This window comes from Aptenodytes forsteri, unplaced genomic scaffold (assembly GCF_000699145.1).
Source record: "Aptenodytes forsteri isolate BGI_AS27 unplaced genomic scaffold, ASM69914v1 Scaffold142, whole genome shotgun sequence".
Lineage (NCBI taxonomy): Eukaryota > Metazoa > Chordata > Aves > Sphenisciformes > Spheniscidae > Aptenodytes > Aptenodytes forsteri.
The window spans coordinates 3,129,543-3,137,619 of record NW_008794598.1 but is presented as its reverse complement, the minus strand read 5'-3'; positions in this window follow the sequence as shown (position 1 = coordinate 3,137,619).

The window sequence follows — 8,077 nt, the reverse complement described above, 5'->3', positions numbered from 1 at the left end:
TGCTTTGTCATAACGGAAGCTCTATTTACTCGCAGGCTCCTAACTTTATATTTATTTATTTATTTATTATTTTAAAATAAATGCTACAGCATTACCTCAGTGCTAAAAACATCCACATCCTGGTCAAAACCTACGGCTCTGCCATCGGGCTCGGTGGCAACAGGCTCTGTTCACCTCTGCTTGCGGACTGGTAAAGGAATAAACTTTCCGCAGAAGACAGGCTTACAGCAGTGAGCCCTCCAAGAGGGAAAGGAAGAGCTCTGCTAGGCAATAAAGCGCCAAAGGTGACAAAAAGTTTAATGACCACCTCTCATTAGTGGTCTTCCAAGCTGGCAGCATTCCTCACCTGCTGCTGGGTAGCGCTCAGGCAGGTGTGAAACCCATTCCTCCTCTGAAAACACCAAGGAAACTGGGTTTGCTCTGATCCTCCCAATTGGGTGCCCCATCCATCAGCAGAAGAAGGGAAACGCATTAGCACCAATAGGAGCCTTTTGAAAAGTAATTTATGGCCTATCACATCTAATGATTACAGCAGAGGCCACCTCTGCACCCCACTTCTACCGCAGCTGTGGATTACACCAGCCTGCAGCCACCATCCATCCATCCGCTCAGGACATACCTCTGCTCTGGGTAAAGCCCAGCTCATTTTTTCCAGCTTGGTAACTACTCGGTGGGCAGATTTTGTGCCCAGGCTAGTCATTTGTAAGGATCATTTTGCAAAACCCCATTAGCCTGATAACGTTTGCACTGCGGTGCTTGTGAACCCAGGTCCTGCCATCCCTCCTTATCGTTGCCAGCACGGGCAGGGAGAGCAGAAGGGAGCTCCCTGCTGCGCGGAGCTACGGAGGTAAGGGACATGCCGCAGCCAAGGATGAATCATGACTGGAGAAAGCAGAAATATTGCCTCATTCAGCTGGACAGAGCAGAAAAAAACATCGCTCGTCGAGCGGCTCCACATGTAGAAACATGAGCGGGGAAGTGCACCAAGAAGAGAAAAAGAGGAAAGCAAAACTGTAATTAGGAGTGACCCGGTTTGTGCGCAGCGTGCGGGCACGGCCCCGCCGGGGTGCAGCCCGCAGGGAAGGACAGGCTCCCGGGTCGGTATCCTGCTCACTCTGCAGGTGAACCAGCCACAGAAGGTCCCAGGATCTCGTCTCCCGGCTGCTGGTACGGAGCGAGCCACCCCGGGGTCAGTGACACACACCTCCTTTAATCGCTAGATTTATGAGCTTTTTAGTCCAAACTGCAATGAACCCGGGAACCAGCTGCTTCAAAATATGAACTTATCTTCTTCGGATTTGTAATCGTCATGTTACCAGGTGATAACATGATCTTTATTATTGTACGGTATTTACCTTAGAAATCGCTACAGCTAGATAAGAGAGATGTGCAGTGGTCTGAATTACACTTTAATCTAAAAGTTTGTTGGATAAAAGCCAAAACGGCAACCCCCATCCGACTCAAGCCCTGTACTTCAACCACTACAATACTCGTTAACCCCTATGGCTGAAGCCCCCACTAACAACCAGCAAACCCCAGACAAGCGGGGGCAAGGGCTGAGCGGGGACCCGTACACAATTTTCTCCTATGCTGGTGAGTTTGGAGCAATTCTCCAGGCTTTGCTCTCCTCTCACGTACACGCCAATGGCTTGTTCTAACACACAGTTAACGGGAGTTTGGTGCCCACACCAGCAATCACAAGTTACCTACACCAAGGAGATAAAATATTATATATCTAATAAACAAAATACATTATTATATATATTATTCTTCTATTATACCATCTCATCCAGGGTTCCCCTACCACAGATCAAACAGATTGTACAAATCAAATGACCCAGGACGCATTTTCGGGGCAGGAAGCGTCTGTATTTCCGGGTAGTGACTCGATATCCGTTACAGCGCCGGCGGATGCCGATGGAGTGGGTTTGTCTGCTGGCAGCGAGAGCGGCCGGGGCTGGCTCAGCTGTGACTCAGCGGCTGGTGTCCCCGCAGGGCTGGGGACCTAACGGGGCCAGGGCAGTGCACACAGCCACGGCATATGGGGATGGCAGTGACAGACGGGTCCCAGTGTTTCCCAGTGCCACCGCAGCTCTGGCAGCATGGAGGAGCTCTACTCCCAGCTAGCTAGACAAAGAGAGTTTCATCGCTGAAGCTGTACAACAGCGTTCACACAAAACTACGCTGGGTCCCCTTTTGGGAAGGGTTGGTCAACTGATGGCCAAAGGGCAACACTGACCCCAAAGAGCATCTTCCCTCGACGGCCAGGACCAGCCGAGCAGAGCAGGGCGTTGCTGCGTGTGTTATGGGCCCATGGCAAGGTACAGGAGTCATTTCTGCTCCACAACCAGATCTGTTAGAGGCTGTTCTAAGGAAGTTTTCTGTTTATGCAAAGTCTGCTCGGGGACAATGAGAAGTGTTGCTTTTTGGCAGGAGGACCAGCGCAGCAATCGGCAAGAGGACCGCTCGGCGCTGCTGTGTCAGAGCAGCCACCGGCGCTGGTACTGAAAAGCCTGGCTTTCAGTAAACACAACTTCGAGTATCGGGAGTTCAGGCGAGGACACGGCAGCAGCCAGCTCCGGGATTTGTTGAGCCCCATTAGGTAGCTGGAAAACTACAAGAGCTCAGCTGGGTTTCAGATAAAGATGCACAGAGAACAGGCTGCGACTGCCGAGAAGGTTGGTGGGCGCAGGGCTCCTGTGAAACCTTGGGGCTGGCTGGGTCAGAAGGACCAGCCCGTAGCTGTTTGCAGCTCCCCAGAGGCAGGAGGAACTGACTGACAGATCTACCGAAGATCAGTAAGAAAGAACGCCACAACGTGTTCAAAGCACTTGCTGTACTGAAATGTGACCCCATTTCAATGCAAGTCTCTGTGAGAGAGAATACATACATTAAAAAAAAAAATAAATACTGCAGACAATTGACAATCTGTTCTCAAGATTGCTGACAGCAGTTCTCCACTGCAGGTCAAATTTACTACATATTTTGGAAAGAAAGCTGGGTTGAAACCCAGTTATTTTCTATTTGTTTGCTTTATTTCTAAAAGATTCCCTTTGTACCACCATCCACAGTGGTTACAGCACTTTAAAGGCTAGCTTCAGCAACTGCGCTTTGACATCAACAGGTCTTCTCCTATGCTGAGGTCTAAGCAGGCCCCTTAAATACTCTACGGAATTGGCATCTAAATTGGTTTTCAATGTCAGACACCAGACACCAGTAATCCTCATGATGTGAGACGAGGTGGACAGTTCATTGAATTCCCTGCCCCTGAAGAACAAACACCACAGTTTGTTTTCAGTTGGCCTTGGGAAATGCTGCCCAACATACCAGGGCAGCAGCAGCCAGCTGAGGCCACAACCTCTCTTCTGCATGAGCAGGAACGACCCCAGCCACGGCAGCAGCTCCTCTGGAACAGAGCAGGGAGGAACGACACAACCCAGGATGGTGGGGTAGGACCTGGTACATGTCTGCCACCCACAGAGCTGGGGCAATGTGTGAATTCATGCAAGTACCTCCCCGAGATCTCCTGAAGCAGCTCTGTTTGTCACAGCTATGGCTCGGACAGCAGTGCCTGCTGGAGATGACAGTGGCTGACAGGTATGTGCTCTTGTAACACGGGACAAACCCAGCTGTGGGTGCAGCCCGTGGGGCGAGCCTGCAAGCTGCCAGCTCCCCGCCCTGCTCACCACGGTGGCAATTTTGTTGGCTCGTGTCCCCCAGGAGCACAGCACAGCTGGAGCCTTTACACTGGGGAGGTACACGCAGCCCTGTGTGATATCATACGTGAACCTGGTCCCACAGACACATGTGCCAACTTACACATGCACTGGCAGCGCAGGGTGTCTGCACACACTGAGTTCTACGTCCAACTACACTAACCCACACGACTTTCTCCTCTGTGCATCTGTACGTACAGACATACTCCCCCCCGACTTTCTCCTCTGTGCATCTGTACGTACATACTCCCCCCTTTCTCCTCGCAGCACAGGGTATCTCTGTGCCATGCCCAAGGCTGAACAGCCAAACCATTCTGGAGAAGAGAGGTGTTTGTCACAACCCCTTGCCCCGAGAAGCGGCTGTCTGCCCCATGCAGCTGCCGAAGCTCACCCGCCACCGCTAGTCATTCCCATCAAAGACCCCGTTCGATCATTGGGCTCAACCTCCCAACTGAGACTTTACCTTGTCCCTCCAGGCACAACGGGATGCATCAAGTATCAGTTTCAAAGATGGAAGCACTCAGCATCATCTGCTGAAAAGCATATGCAACACGCATCTGGGGAAAGAAACTCTGCAGCTATCTAATCTGTAGAGATTCACTGCAGAGCTCAGGGAGCTGCAGCAAGTGGGAGCAAGAGCAGGATTCAACCACACAGACATTTCCTTGACTGACACTGTGCAGCAGCATTAGAGACTACCTGCCTGGGGGACCTGAGAGGAGAATTCAGCTCTGCCATAGCTACTGCAAGGTGTTTGGACTCAGAGGCAATGCCTGTTCATGGGAACAAAATACTGGAGGAGATGCATAACATCCTTTCCACATCAAGTTATTTGCTGGATCCTTATGCTATTAGCCAGGATCCCTGCACAAACTGAAATGGCATTTTGGAGCCAGCCTGCCATCCCACCAGCACGGTCCAGCACCGCCTGAGCAGGACAGGCCCCTGGCTGTAGCAGAATGCCTGCCTGGGAGGTGCTGGTCCAGCCTGGGCTCAGCCCATGGATGCCATCTGCCGTTCAGAGTACTAGGAGGAGAATGGGAGCCCGTCCAGCACCGCTCAGCCCAAACAAGCGCAGCACTGCTTAAAAACAAACAACCCGACACACACAGCCAGGGTGCCTCTGATTCACCTCCCTGCTCCCCAGCCTTGGCTCACGGTCACATCTCCATCACCTGGAGGGCAGGCACAGCCCTTTTGTTTCAAACAAAAGCAGATTATCTCCTGCAGCCTCCTATTTCCCACAGCAGTAGAAACAACACAGAGAATGGCAGGATTCAAGGTGCAGTTGTGAGAACCATCAATGGAGAGACTTAATCCTCCAGCTCGTATCTGCCAGCATGCTGGAACTAGTGAATGCCACCATCAAGCCTGTAGAGGTAATGGGAAAGCTTGGAGGATTTTCCCTGCTCCTGGAGGGAATCTCAACCCACTAGAGGGGATTTCCCACAAGCCGAGAGGACCCAGGGGAAAGGCTGCTGGTTCTCAGAGGCTGGGTGGCTGGCAAGAAGGTGGCTGTTGCTGGAGTCCCACAGCATCTCCTTCTAGTCTTTGATGAGCCTAGAAGCTACTTTAAATAACCTGGTGCTGCCTAACAGCTCGCTGCTGATTGCTGGACACCCATCATCCCCATGAGGGAGACGCCCTTGGTCCAGAGGACATCCATGGATGAGCCCCCAGAGAAGTCCAGCAATAGCAGGGGAGCCCAGGAGGGGTTGGGGGTCAGGAATGGCATTGACCAAGCCATTTTTGGGGTGCAATGCAAGTGCTGTGGATGGGATGCACGCATACCTACCTCTGAGTCCTCGCAATTAGGTTGCTTTTGCTTAGGGTCATTCACACTGCATATGTGGACACCTGGGGTGTACGCTCAAATAGTGCGTTCAAGGCAAGAGGCTGTAACGTACTCAGTGTTTTGAATTATGGATTGATTTTTCCTGGCCTCTGCAGCAGTCTCATTAAATCTCTTATTCTGTGATTAACTAGCAGAGCTCCTCCAGCCGCATCTTGGGCTGCTCTGCCACGTGAGCACAGACTGCTCTGCCACCCAGCAGAACAGCTCAGAAGCATGCTTAAAAGTTTGAAACCTTTTCTTGAAATAATTAAAGATTGGTTTGAAAACACAGCCAGGTTCCTTCAGCGGGGGTCAGGCACCGGCAGAGCCCAGGAGGCCCCTTAGCCACATCAGGGACCAGGCTGAACTCCAGCCACCAGAAGCCAAATAGGAGGGGCTGTACCGAGGTGGTAGGCTCCCACAAGCAGAGCCCGGCACAGGGACAGATCAGACCTACCCTCTGATCCTAGCTTTTGCCACTGACTATGTAATTATGGATACGACTCTTCTTGCCTTCCTGCTGCCTGGTTACCTCTGTGTTTGCTAAGCCATTTACAATCTGCTGGTAAAAAGCAAATGACATTATTACTAGGGAAAGTGCTTCAATTCTTCAGGTACAGAGGTCTCCGAGTGGGTGTTATCTGGAAGCATGGTGCAGCAGAGGCATGCTGGAAGTGTCTGAAGTCTCAGCAGCTACCTTTCCCAGCAGATTCTGGGAAGAAGCCAGCAGACAGAGTGGGAAGTGGCTGCAGAGCACGCCGGGGGTCATGGTGAAAGCTCACGGCTGCTCAGGAAGCCCCCCAGCCCCTGAAATCGGGATAGACATGGAAACAAACTCCTGGGAGAGCTGCTCAGGGTGGGAACCATGCCTGGAAAAGTCCAAATGACATCTAGGTTTCAAGCTCTTGTAAAAACCTGGCTCTGCATAGCACCACCATGGGGAAAAGCACCCCCAGCCAGGAGCACCCAGCGCCGCAGAGCGACCTACCGCTGGCTGGGAACACAGCGGCTCTGGGGACGTGCCAGGGATCCTGTTTGGTGATGAGAGCTTGGGTTTCACTACAAAGGCAACTGACCCAGACCTGCTTCTCTCTGTGCTGCGACTCAGAGAGCTCCTCTTTCCCTCCCTCTCTAAATGCTGGGCACATCCCCAGCTTTGATTACTGACCGTCTCCCCCCAGCCTTGTCCCCAGTCCCTGACATCTCTTCATTAAGTCCTAGAGCAGGTTTATTCCCATGACGCTGCTTTGTCTGCCATTCTCTTCAGCCTTTCTGGAGGGAGAAAGCAAAGGATCAGCCCCCAGCTGTGCTGCAGCCAGACAAAGGGAGCAGATTCCTCCTCCCCTTGCTCCAGCTTAACAATGCCAGAGCAGCAGCACCGAACCCTAAGCCTCGACCAGCGTGGCCTCGCTGCAATGAACAGGGCTCAGGGCTAATGAGAAAGCAAGAGCAGAGGAGCATCAGGCTGTGCTGTGTGTGGGAAAGGTTCCTTAAGGACAAAGGAAAACACTTCATTAATAGCTACAGACTCTCGGCTGTGCAGAGGCGGCTGAAATGGAGATCTGCTGTGCTGGGAGACACAGGGTTTGCTCTAGAAGAATAGAAGGCTCCCTCTATCCCTCCAAGCCTCCTCCATCCTCCTCCAATTTTTACAGTTTAAAGGAATGGTTTATTAGCCTTCTGGGTTCAGGAGGCAGCACCCCCAGGGCAGTACACACAGAGAGGGGTGCTCTTAGCACCTTCCCTCAGCTCTGCTAGACCCAGCAGACCTTTAATCATCCAGGGATGCCATTAGACAGAAATGCCTGGCCCCGGTGCCCCGCTCACCGTTCCCTGCAGCTTCACCCCTCGGCAGATCTCACCCTGGAGCCCTCCCTGACTGCACTACGTCAAGATTGTCTCAGCTGGGCTCCGTGCTCCTCACCAGGGGCCTGGAGCACAACCCAGCATTGCTGCGGGCAGCTCCTCCACCCTGGCCGGAGCAGCACGTCTGCGTCAGTCTGTCTCCTTTCTGCAGTTACATATTTGCATTTATACAACCTTCCAAAACACGGTGCCTAAATGAACAAGGCATCAGGACCACAGATGGGAACATGACAGGGGATGGGGACAGACACTGTTATGCCTATGTACGCAGCCAGAGACAAGCAGGTGGGATGTAAATAATTAGCGAGCAGGTTGTTAGCTGCGGAGCCGGTGCTTTTCCCCTTTCATCCGAGCTACGCGGCACTTTGAGATCAGCGAGAGGGGACTCGGAGCTGACAGGGCTGCACTTCAAAAGGAGCCACTCTCTTCACCACTTCCTAACAAACACCGACAGGCAGGAACGGCCCCCACCACCCACGGAAGGGGCAGGAGCCGGCCCGGAGGGCACCGGCCAGGTCTCACCGGAGGAGCGAGGCTCGGGGGAGATGCAGGCGGTGGGACCGGTCCCTGCCCTCCGGCTCGCCTGTGCCAGCCCGCCCGCCCCGGGGAGCGCAGCTCAGGGCCGGGGCATCCCCGGAGCCTGCGCCCGGGGAGCGAGCCC